The following is a 12422-nucleotide window of genomic DNA, read 5'->3' on the forward strand; positions in this document are numbered from 1 at the left end:
TTTCTAGCTTGTTTGAAGAGTTCTGTTTCTTTGATTAGCTGACATCTCGACGAAGCTCATTTTCAGTCATAAACCTCAATAGAATTTGTTATTAGAGCTGCTTCAGAGAAAGCTTTGCGGTCACGTTTCAGTATCACAACACAACAACCTGAACCTCAATATCGCAGTCCCCCTCCTGTCACACTCCAGCAGCTGAGAATCTTTATGTCTTCAGCACATGGTGCAAGCTGATACAGCCAGTGCGTGACTGTGTGTGTGTGTGTGTGCAAAAAACAAATTCCAGCACTTGTCCTCCCTCCATCTACCGGACTACACCTGCACAATCCCGTCACCGCCCGTTTTTCTTATGCACGGCTCAGCCCAATTTCCCTGACTCTGCTTTTTTTTCCCCATGAAGGGATGTTGAAAGTGTTGTAGTCTAATGAGAGGATGTGAACTCTGGTGCGCTCTGACAGCATGACCTATTCTACTGACAGCCTCATTGAGGCCTGACTTCCGCCCGGTAGAGGGCGAATTGAGCGCCACCCGTGAGAGCCACTTCCTTTCCTGCTGAGAGCTGGAAAACTGCCATGAAGATCAGCCACAGCGCAGAGCCGAGCCTGGGCAGAGTGGATCCACAGAGCGTCTTTGCTCTCTAAGGGGGAGATTACAGATTCTGAATTCCTGTGGCCAGTGGAAAGATCTGTACTTCCAATATTTATATATTATTGCTAATTTAACCGTTTGTGGGCAGAACCATTTAAAAAAAGTGTACCATTTACCGTAGTTTAACTATCCTCCTACACTACTGCTCTTTACATGTAAGACATGGACACAAGAATTTTATAACTTTCCAAAAGTTAAACTTCACAATATTACACAGATACCAAAATTTATTTTGCAATTCTTCTTAAATTATGATCTAATTTAAGTATCCAAAATTCTTACAGATACGTGCAACAGAACACATTATGCTGTAATTATTTTTAGATTAATGACTACATTTGGAGTTCTTTAAATGAAAGGAAATACAATTAATACAGTGAGTTTGTTTTAGGCATGAATACTTTAGCGGAACAGACAGATTACTGTTATGAGTGTGTTTTGCATTTCTGAGTACAGGTGAATACAGGTGTGTCTTGACATTAATGGGATATGCTTTGGTGTGGCTTGGGCACAGAAATATTTGAAAAGCAGAATATGAGTATCCTAATCTCCCGTTTTTTCATTATAAACTACACATTACTATTATAGGCACACTATAGATATTGTATGGGCATTATAGAGCTCCTCAAACTCCCCCTACTACATTATAAGCATAAGTTAGTATTTTAAGTGCAGGCTGTAATACCTCGCTTAAATGGCATTTTAGAAGTTAACATACAATCTTGTTTTCTTTGAAGACATTGTTCCCTGTTCCTGTTGCCCTGTTTACTTTTAACATTAGTTTTTCAAGATGTTTTGTCCATTATTAGTGTAACTGAATAAAAAAAAAACATAAAATTAAAGAAATGATCTATTTTATATATTAGTTATCTGTTCAGTATTTAATTAAATCACAAGAAGTTCATAAATAAAGATTCCCTAGCTATCTCAAAATTAAGAAAAAATCCTGGGTGAAATATAAAATCTTAATGATAGCCATTTTAGAAGTTATTAAATTAAAAACTCAAAAAAATATTATAAATAGGTATAAATAATGTTTCATTGTCTTTTATGATTTTACAGTTGTAAAACTGCTCAGGTTGTGGGTTTGGGCACATAAAACTTAGTAACATCCTGCAGCCACATGAGCTGCTCTGATTCAGTAATGACTGCCTATCTTTTTCATTCATAAGCTGCTTGTTTCGGGCAGACAGCAGCTGCTCTTCCACAGTGTTCACTGCAGTGTGTTGTTTGTGAACAGGAGCTGGGAAACATTTCCACTGAGCATCATTACATCTGTCAGGAGTCCGACCCTGGAGGACCGTATCCGCCAGCAACATTCCACCTCTGACAGATGAGGAAGTGAGAGTGAGAACGGGAAGAAGGATGTTCAGGGGTGAAAGAGTAGTCCAAGGCAGCTGGAGACCCCGTTATTGGATAGGATTCCTGTTGCGTAAATTTAATAGAAATTGAATGGATTAAACATACTCTTTGTTAAGTGTGCATTCACAAATAGCCATTAATAACATATCATAAGGTTGCTTGATGATTTTTTAGTAATTATATGAAAATGCGTACTTAAGGGAATCAAGTAATGATTATGGAAATCAAATAGATTTACCAAAACTAGAGGTGATTGAATTTAAATTTTTTGTTTTAAATTTATTCTTTTTTTTCTTTTTCTTTTTTACTCTTTTCAGTTTAGCTTTTCATTGGTTAAAATGGTTTCAGTTGAGTTTTTATTAGTTTCTATGTTAGTGTTTGTTTTTCTGATATGAAGTTAACAACATTACAACAACACAATAAACCTAAACCCTAGGTACGTCATGTAGACAGTCTCAATAAACATATTCAGCAGAACATCTTCAGGCTGGTTTGTTGACAAACTAACAAAGACTAAAGATAAAGACATTTCTTGTGTATTCCATATGCTTTTTCACTTACTTTTATTTATTTCTATAGACGAGTAAAAAGTAATTTTTCCACAGATTTAAATTTTACTTAAATGCCATAAACATGGCCACAAATCCAGATCTTTTTCTCTCTCTCTTTAACTCTACAGGGAACTGGCTGCAGAGTAGTCTTTGCTTTATGTTTTGGAATATTTATATATTGCTATTATATTTATATAATAGTTTTGGTAGGCTACTAAAACCATAAAAATATACATTTAAAGGACTAAAATGAAACATCAGCAAAACACAAATCTTGTGTTAACATTTATAACTGGAACTGTAGACTAAGAATTTACAGCTCCAATCGTGCCTTTATGTTACTGTAATAAAGCCTAATTGCACTTGGAGTGAAATACTTCTGCCCGCATCTTCAGAATGACGTTACACGCTTATATTTAGCATGTTGAAAATCTAGTTGGGTTGTGTATGTAGGAAGATAGCTAGGTAGGATGGGTAGATAGGGTGGGTTGGTAGGTCTGGACCAAAGTGACAAAAATAATTATAATACAAAATAGCACAAGACCAATATCCATGCCTGTATTTAAAAAAAAAGAGAGAGATAAAAATGTGGCTCTAAGAGTGTGCAGCCATGCTATTTGGGTTTTGCTTTAATATTTATATTTTTGTGTACTTGAAATAATAATCTGTGTCTTGACTTGAAAGCACTTTGGCTCAATTCCTGTTGTTTTTCAAGTGTGCTTTTAAAAAAAAGGGACTTCTTGCTGATGTTGATGTTGTAGTGGGTATAGTACAATACTGTACTTGAACATGAGTAGCAATATGGTAATGAAATGAAAGAACTAAGTATGACTGAAAGTTATTACAAGTCACACTCTGGAGATCATTAATGTCTGTACCAAATTTTGGACCTCAAGGTTGCAGTAGGGAAAAGACAAGGGATTACTAAAGTCATCAAGACATCCCATCTAGGGAACATGAATATCTTTAGAGACTTCTGAACCAATCCACAAAGGGGATATTGAGCTGGGTAACGTGGAAAAGTGAAGTGAAAGTCAAGAGATCAAAATAATCTGGATCTTATCCTCTATAGTAAGTCTGTAGCACATTTGATATACATTTGCTAAAGATTTTATAGTTGGTGAAACATTTTTTTCTGAATCAAATGGGCGAGACATTCGGCTGGCCAACAACTGGCAGCAAAAAATGACTTAAAAAGAGGCTCAAAAGGTTCAAAAGGAAAAACTCCAAAATCTGAAGAGCTTGCCAACGTTATTAGAATTTATCTGCAGATAAAACATAGAAATCTGTGCCAAATTCAATCACAATCAATCCAGTTGGAGGACAGATATTTCATTTGGAGTTATAAATGTCCTCCTTATGGTCAGGGGATCAACAGAGTAATAATGATACATTCTCTAGACACCATTTATGATTTACTATTACTATTTTTACTGTGCATTTATACACATTATAACATTGGGAATTTACTGTATGCCTTTTCATTGCCTATCAATAAACATATTTTTGTAAGCAAGCTACAAAGGGACACATATCCATTTAAGGTAATAAGATAAGAACAGAAAATTTGTTTTAACTACAGTAATTAGAGTTTATATATTGTTTGTATCGACTAATTGTTGATAATCAGTTTAACATAGTTGATGGATGGTTTACAATATTCACAGTTTTCAGACTGCAACGTTTCTTTTCCTCCTACACCTCCTTCAACAAGCCCTCAAGATTCCCCAAACATCTGGACAAATTAAAACGATGCCCTGGGGCTTGCCAGGTGCATCCCAAAACATCTGGAGCCTTTAACAGATGTGCAAAGCATACCATCTGGAGAAGTGTTTCAGCAGTTAGATAGCTCAGTGGTAAAGGTCTTCCTGCACAAGCAGCAAGGTTCAAGGATGGCAAGAGGCCACAAAGTTGGATAAAACCATTAAATACCATTCTAAACAATGTTTATAGCAATAATGTATTTTCCTAGTGCAGAAAAAAGAAAACTGACACCTATTTCAAGCTGATATGTGGACCTGTAAGGCTCCGTCTGAAAACACTGGTACATGTGTGGGAGTACGATAAGTACGCATTTTAAAAGTTTAGTTATGTACCATTGTACCGTTATCAATGTATGAATAGGCTTTAACTCAGCTCCAAAAGATTAACAATGCACCTATAAGATGTTTGAAGACCAGCAATAAACTAACAGTGAACTTGTTAACTACCAGTCAATGGGCTTTAAAACATGGCTAGTGCTACATGCTAAAAAAGCGCGATGATCCAAAGACAAAAAGGAACACAGCAATCAAAAAGCTTTGAAAAATTATGCAAAATGAAGCTTGCGCCAGTATCCAGCAGGTTGTGACAATTATGCACACTTCTTTCAGGGCAGAGTGGGGTTGGGGATGCTCTTTAATTAGCAATGTATTTTTAAATGAAAAATGCCTGATTCCTAATAATATTACCCAAAAGAAAGCTAGTTTTATCGAGTGAAGCCTGTCTGGACTAATGAGTATGACATCCATGCAAAACTGTAGCCAACATCAGCAATGCACTAGTTTCATTAAGAACGCGCTGACTGTCTTTTATTTTAAATTAAAATGACCCTGAGATGTCTTTATTGTGGCTAATTTAGCAAGCTTCATTGATAATATTGACAAATTGCTAGCTAACTTGCATATTTGATCTGGCATAAAATCTACCTTTCTGACACAGCACTATTTATCAGGGCCTGGGAATGGCAGTAGCAGTACACTGACTTATGATTGCAAAGTTTTGGTTTGTGAAATCCTATTTCAAAGTCTCAAGATCAGTGCTTTTACCATTGGCATCTTTTCAAACTAGATGAGTAAGTAACAAGTAAGTGTTAGATCTACTTGATAAATCTTACATTTACTGGTTAACAATTTGTGAATAGAAATTGCTTGAGAGTTTTCTGCCGTATTGGATGTGATACAACCATTGGTGACGAGGGGAGAAATACATGTTCCCTCCCTGACTGGTTGGCAAGTGGGTGCAGGAGGCTGCTGGTTGCTGCTAGATGAAATTGGCTGCAAAGAGGATGTGGCACCAAAAACCTCTTAGTAATTGTTAGGGTTATTACCAGATTGCTGCAATTGCCACAGTTTGCATAAAAGTTCCAGAATGGCTTGCAAACATTTGCTAAATAACCCCTGGGCAAGTGAAACTTTAAAAAGTGCAAGGCAAACTACAAGCAGCTGGTTTGTGTCCTACTCTTGACAGTTTCACAACCAGTTTGTGAGCAGTTCCCAAATATCTGCAGGCAAACACTCACCATCTACAATGACCAGTTTCACCTAGTGACAGATGGTTGCTAAGTGGTTACCAACCAGTCTCTAAGGTTCTCTAACTGGGGCCTAATGGACGATATTTAGCCTATTTGGTGTTGTTAGGTTCGTCACATACAAGTTCAAGCTTTCTTGTCATCATGGTGCAGTCACAGTGCAACAACCATGATATAAATTACAATATTACAATATATACAATATTGCAAACTAACAGAGCAGGACAGTCCATTTTGGCCTAATTTAAGAAACCTCCAAATTACCCATTTGTCACAAAATTAAAAGAAGAGGTCAATTTATAAGTGAAACTGGCGTCTGTTAAGTAACTCTCCTTTATAGGAAAATTTTAAACCTTAGTCCATGAAAATACATTGATTAGTGGTTATGATAAACACCCCTCAAAATCCAAATGACTTCTGACTTAAACAATGTGCCCCTGGGAAGACACTTCATCTTACGAGGGCATGATGTTTAAAATCGAGGTTGTAATCACTTAAACAACCAGGAGAAGATGATCATATCAGGCAAGATTGACAGGTTGTTTATTAAAATGTCTCTCGGGCCCCCAGAAAGCAATGAAAAGCAATAAAATCAGCCAGTCTGGGACATGATAAGGGCCAGATGGCCAGCTGCTGAATGCTACCTGTCTTCACCTCTATAGTGATTTATCCTTCCCGTCTGCGCTCTGCTTGCTATTTCACTTAGCAATGAGGAATCACTACTCCAACCCCAAAACTGACAGTCACCTCTGGGAAGCTATCGCTTGATTAATGACTTTGTAAGGCTGCTGGAAGCTTGGAGCGAGGACAAATTTGGTGTTCACTCCAGATATGTTTACAAAATTCCTCAATGTCAGTGTTTGTTTGTGAGGAGGGGTTAGGTGACGAGCAAAAAATGTGACCCCAAGTTCCAAGGTAGCTGAGCATTGCCTCTCCTGGGACAGAGAGCTGACAGTGATGAAGGGTAGATGTTCCTCTAAGGAGACAACGGGAGGGAGGATTATGGAAACCTCCTGTCTCCCAATGATATGCCTGTGCTCTTAACAGAGACGGATGTAGAATAGTATCAGGTATGTGTCAAAGAGGGCTGGATTGGTTTTGACATCTCAGAAATAACATTTATGGTACATTTTTACAGATTAATGCACACAATTAATTTTACAAGAGGATTGGTTGAGTGACATTCATGCAGCAAGCAGGAATTTCCAGAATAGGCCTCGGTGGATAGATCCAAGAGACTGTCTGAGCATGGGCTTGACATTTATTGATATGGAAAAAAACATTAGGTTTCGAAAGTTTATGGCAAATTTATTTGAAACATAAGCAGTGTTTATTTATAGGTTTGTTTCTTTCAAAGCTAAAAACATCATATGACTAAAAGGGACCTACTTAAAGCAGTTATTCCTTCGAAAAAATAGATATTTCTTGAGCTAGACAGCAGTAGCATTTTCTTTAATTACCTAAAACATATTCCTCCAATTAGCACATCTTGGGATATAACCTCTTGCTACTGGAATTGATGACAAGTAATAAAAAATTACAAACACCAGACTTGATGGCCCCATCGAAGATGCCCTTGACCCATGAAATTGATTTTCGTGTGACTGTAAATTCTCCAATGGTTGGGAACCTGTGGCTTTTTAATGGCCATTGCATTAGTGTGTGTGCCTGAAGCCCATAAAAACAACTGAGTAGCCGTTCAGTGGTTAGCAGAAAAGTGCAGAGTCACAGCAAGGCACCAGCACCAATTACCAGCCAAGAAACAAAGTAGATGCAGCAAAGTAGTCCCATATGGACCGGTGGTATGTTAACAGCTTTGATAAATGTTTTCTGAGTGGTGCTGATAATAAGAAGATTTTGATTCTGGTGGTAGATTAAAGACTTCTTTGGGGGCCTGACTAAGAGTATTTAATGTCTTTAAAGTTCTGTGCACTCAGAGTAGACTAATGATATACAATTAAAATTATAATTACCATGTACTATCTCAGTAGGTTGTTTTCAGTACAGTTTATTTATTGGAAGATTTACACAAAAACTACCTTAGCTTATTTTCATGAAAGTTGGTGAAAAAGTGAAGCAGGGATAAAACAAAAACCCATTGAATTGCCTGCACCATTAATACTGTAACTCCAGCAATGAGTTGAATTTGGAGGGACATTTGTCCATGTAACTTCTTAATCACCTTCCTGAGTTTCAACAGACAAGAAAGCCTGGGATCTAGCAGAGTTAAAAGCACCTTAACACGTCAGCTCTGTCATCTTGGTTTTCCATCTTGTTGGTTTTTGGGCAGAAAAGACATTTTTTCCCCAGTCTTGTCATAGATCGATACCAGGCTTCACAAGCGTAATCATGCAGACTTTTGGTTTATGAGGGTATTTATCCATCAAAAGCAATTAAAACCAGCAGGAGGGATGGTCAAATCAAAATCAAACTTGGTACATTTCAAGGAATGTGTAAAATAACATCTGGCATGTGACCGAGGCTGAGCATGACGAAAAAATACACATTTTTACATCATTTTAATAGCTTTAATAGTCTCTTGAGTGAATGCAGCATGGATGAAGAAGCATTAGCTCAACTCCCTTTTCTGTAACTGAGAAATGCCCATTGAACTGTCATGCCCCAGTGGCATCTATGGATCTGAGGCTCTCTGCCTATTTCTCTGGAAATATTCATGTTTCAGTAGATCTTAGGACTTACCTTAAATGCAGATGTCAGAAAATGATCGGCAGTTGCACAAATTTCATATAAGATGCAAGAATTGCAACTTTGATGTCATTTCCATGTGGCTAGAAGCCATGACAATTTATCTGAAAAGCCTTTTGTCTCAGTCCCCAAGGTTGATCACTCTGAAGACTGAAGAAGCAGTGGCTAAAGTGCCTTAAGGAGGACGGCATGTTAATGTTCTGTCAAAGGATGGATTTGTTCATCCCAGGTGGAGACAGATCCTGTCATTACGCGGAAAGAAGTTGTTCTTCTCTGTTCTTCTTGCAGGGTAGATATAAAATACCAATACATAGGTAATAACAATACATACACAGGTAGTCATAGAGTCGCATTTACCGGCACACAAGAAAATTCGTTAATAACCATTTAAAAGATTAAAAGAAGTGGGACTGCAGGTATATATATATACAAGTATATAGTATACATCATGCCCACCTAAAGCCATAATTTTACTGGCTACTAAGTTTCTTGTTTCTTCTTGGTGGGTCGTCAGCTATGGTGGTAGTTTTATTTAAAACTGTTAAATTAACTGATTACTACATTTGAATGTGACAACATTATCTTTATGTCCTTTATGTATGTGGCTCAATAAAAATGTTGTCTTTTTTATAAAGTTAGCTTCATATTTCTAAACAGAAACAGGTGGTGCTATTACCCAGAACTGAGAACAGCTTTCTGTGTGACCACTACTCATAAAAGTTCCAAAAATAGGGTGGGAAAGGGGGTTAAATATAGTTCATGTCATTTTATTTTGGATCTGATGACTCTGTTAAAGTCTATGGTTACCTCTGGGTTGCAAGAGTGGGGTACAGTTGCCCTCGTTGCTGAATAGGACCTAAAAAGCAGTAGCTGTGCACATTAGGGCAGTAACAGGAGAGGAGAAAACTATCTACATGGCGCCTTATGTGAAATTAATAAGTGGGACATACTGCGGGCAATTCAAAACTGCTCTTTTTGTTCTCGTTCTTCATGTCAGCACAATGACCAGAAAATGCCTCATTTTGATTCCAAAAAAAGTCAAAAAGAGTGCAACAGGTGGTTTAAAAGACAGCTGGCAAAATGAACCACTGCTGACCTTTTAAACATTGTGGTCACATGGTCAAAAGATGATGATCAGTTAATCCACCCCAATTACTCTGATATGCCCCCTAGATGCCGAAGACTGCGTGTACACAGCAGATTCTGCCGCTGCGCGAATTTCTGGACACAAGCAACTGTGGAGTGACTGTCCAGCAGTGGGAGTTTCAAACAAGCATCCATGTGGGAGTGAGGGACAACGAGTGGAGGGTGGAAGGGGTGAAAGGCGGGGCACGAGTTTTTACTGGCATTTATCCCTTCCCCAGAGGCACTTTGCAGTGTGCTGGCCCTGCAGCAATGCTGAAGCCATCTGTGGGTTCTCTCAGCGGAGGCCACGTAAAACAAGACGTGTGCTGTGGTTTGACCTTTCACAGTCCTAACTATAATATTATCATAAGTTGACTGATCAGATTGCACTTTTCCCTGTGGTTGGTTTCAGTGTCCATATGCCAAAACCTTTGAGTGAAAGTCTATATGTGGTACATGGTCAGACCTGCTGAAGTATGACCAATTATCATTATGTCAGGTTGAGAAAATGATTAACACATGAATAACTATAAACAATATACTTTTAGATTTTGACTCCCATCATTTCTCTCCTTTCTGGCACACTTTAATTTCCCCATGCTAAACGTTAAGCAAGGCATAATATGCTAATGTCTTTAGGAAGTGGCACCACTACACGTTAGCACAGTGTGAAGGATTTGCTAAACTTTGTGGTTGAAATTACAGTGCAAATCTCTGAAGCATTTAATGCAGCCAGGGATAATATACAACTATCTGTCAATACTAAAGGCTGAGCGGCCAGCACTAATTGAGGAAAAAGAATTATGGGTAGTAGCTGGCACAGTACACCTCTCTGCAGTGCCAATGCCCATTCCAATGGTGCCACAATGAGGCTTAGGGAGAGTAAGATACTGTGGCTTTTGGACAGAAATCAAGTTAGGAGATCAGATGTCACTCTACAGTTTGAAGGCTGCTGTTTAGATAATGCATAATCTGTGAGGAATTGGCCAAATAAACCAAAATGTCAGAGAAAGGGTTGTCTTCCTTTAAGCATATCAGCCATTATTGCTACTACATTCCTTTTTCACTTGTTAGTCTCTTGACCGTGCAGCAAAGACTGGCTCACTTTTATTTAAGTGGACTTAATCTGTTCATTTCCACCTAACTACCTTATAGTTGGATTCTAGTAGAGTAGCTTTGCATGATTTAAAGTTCACAATAATGCACATTTATCCTATACTGGATCAGAGTGGAGTCTCTTTGACTGAAAACAGCATTATAGTCAAAGGTACCCTTTTATGCAAGCTTTCTTCTGAATTCCTACTCGTCATAAATAGAAGTTTTCAACAGCAGGTGATTGGAGCTTCTGTGTTAATAGTAGCACAGATCTATCTACTTATCTGCCCGTCTGCCTGCTTGAAATGTGTCTATTTATTGGTACTATTTGGTACAATCAATCTATTTATCTGGTACTATTCATCTATCCATTTATTTATCTAGTACTACCCATCTATTTGGTTCTATCGATATATATCTATTTATCTGGTATTATCCATCAATCCATCTGGTACTGCCTGTCTGTCTGGCACAAACAATCTGTACATCAGATACCATATGTATCGATCTATCTATTCATCTATCTATCCATCCATCCATAGATATATCCGATACTTTCTATCTGGTACTATTCATCTAGCTATCATCTATCTATCGTGTACTATCCATGTATCCATCCATCCATCACCCACTTTATACTATTCACAAATATAATGCTATCTATCTTTTAACTATTCATCCATCTCTCAATTTTTCAGGCACTATGTATTTTTTTGTATCTATCAGTCACCAATTTGTTTAGTTCCATCCATCAAATTTATAATATATAAGTAACACATGATAGTTCCTCTTTGCAAAGACATTACATTAATATACTTTATAAGCTTCTTAAGTGGTTTGTTTTTAAATTCTCATCTCAGTGGAAACACCCCTAGACAAAAATCACGTCCGATCATAATAGTGCAAAAACCAAGCAGTTAGCATTAGTCTAGCTAGCTGCCTGTTACCAACTTGATGCACACCAAGCTGATTATTCATGGCAATGATCAACTTCATTAATTTGATTCCTAATTGTGCAAGCAACAACTTTTCTCTGTCAGGATATTTTCATAACAGTGTTTGACTAGCTTTTGGATGTGCTGAACCATTTAAATAAGTGTGATTTCATTTGCTTCAAAGTTGATTTACTTTTTACAACTTTTAAGTGCAAAGCGGTTCAATGCAGCAATGCATGAAGTAACACCCTTTCCAAGCTCCTTAGACCATGAAGTAACCCCATACAAAGTTCTTTGGTCTAAGATATTTTAATGTGAATCCCGCCTTAGGACTATGGTATCTGCGGTGATTGGACGGTGTAGTTTTGAAAGAGAGCCTCCTCAGTTTTGGCTAAAGATAACATAATAGCTGTCTTGTACTGATTGTCATGATTTAACTTATATTTCAAATATTCTTAACCCTTCAATATTGTTACAATGCTGGGCTTTTACATTTTGTGTGTTTTTAATGTGGTGTTTTTGTTGTTCTGTTGTTGGTTTTGCTAACCCACCCAAAGACAGTGGATGACAATTTGCTTTTAACCAACTTGGAAACATATCAGCTGGTCTGATGAACACCAAACTCCAGAGATGAAATTTAGGTCAACATGGAATTGTGGTTGTTATGGGAATTGGCCAAACCCCTAACAGCCACTTCAGACTCACTTTGGGAGT

Source organism: Diplotaxodon limnothrissa, linkage group LG16 (assembly GCF_057381915.1).
Source record: "Diplotaxodon limnothrissa isolate DT_005_m linkage group LG16, D_limnothrissa_male_GT1.1, whole genome shotgun sequence".
NCBI lineage: Eukaryota > Metazoa > Chordata > Actinopteri > Cichliformes > Cichlidae > Diplotaxodon > Diplotaxodon limnothrissa.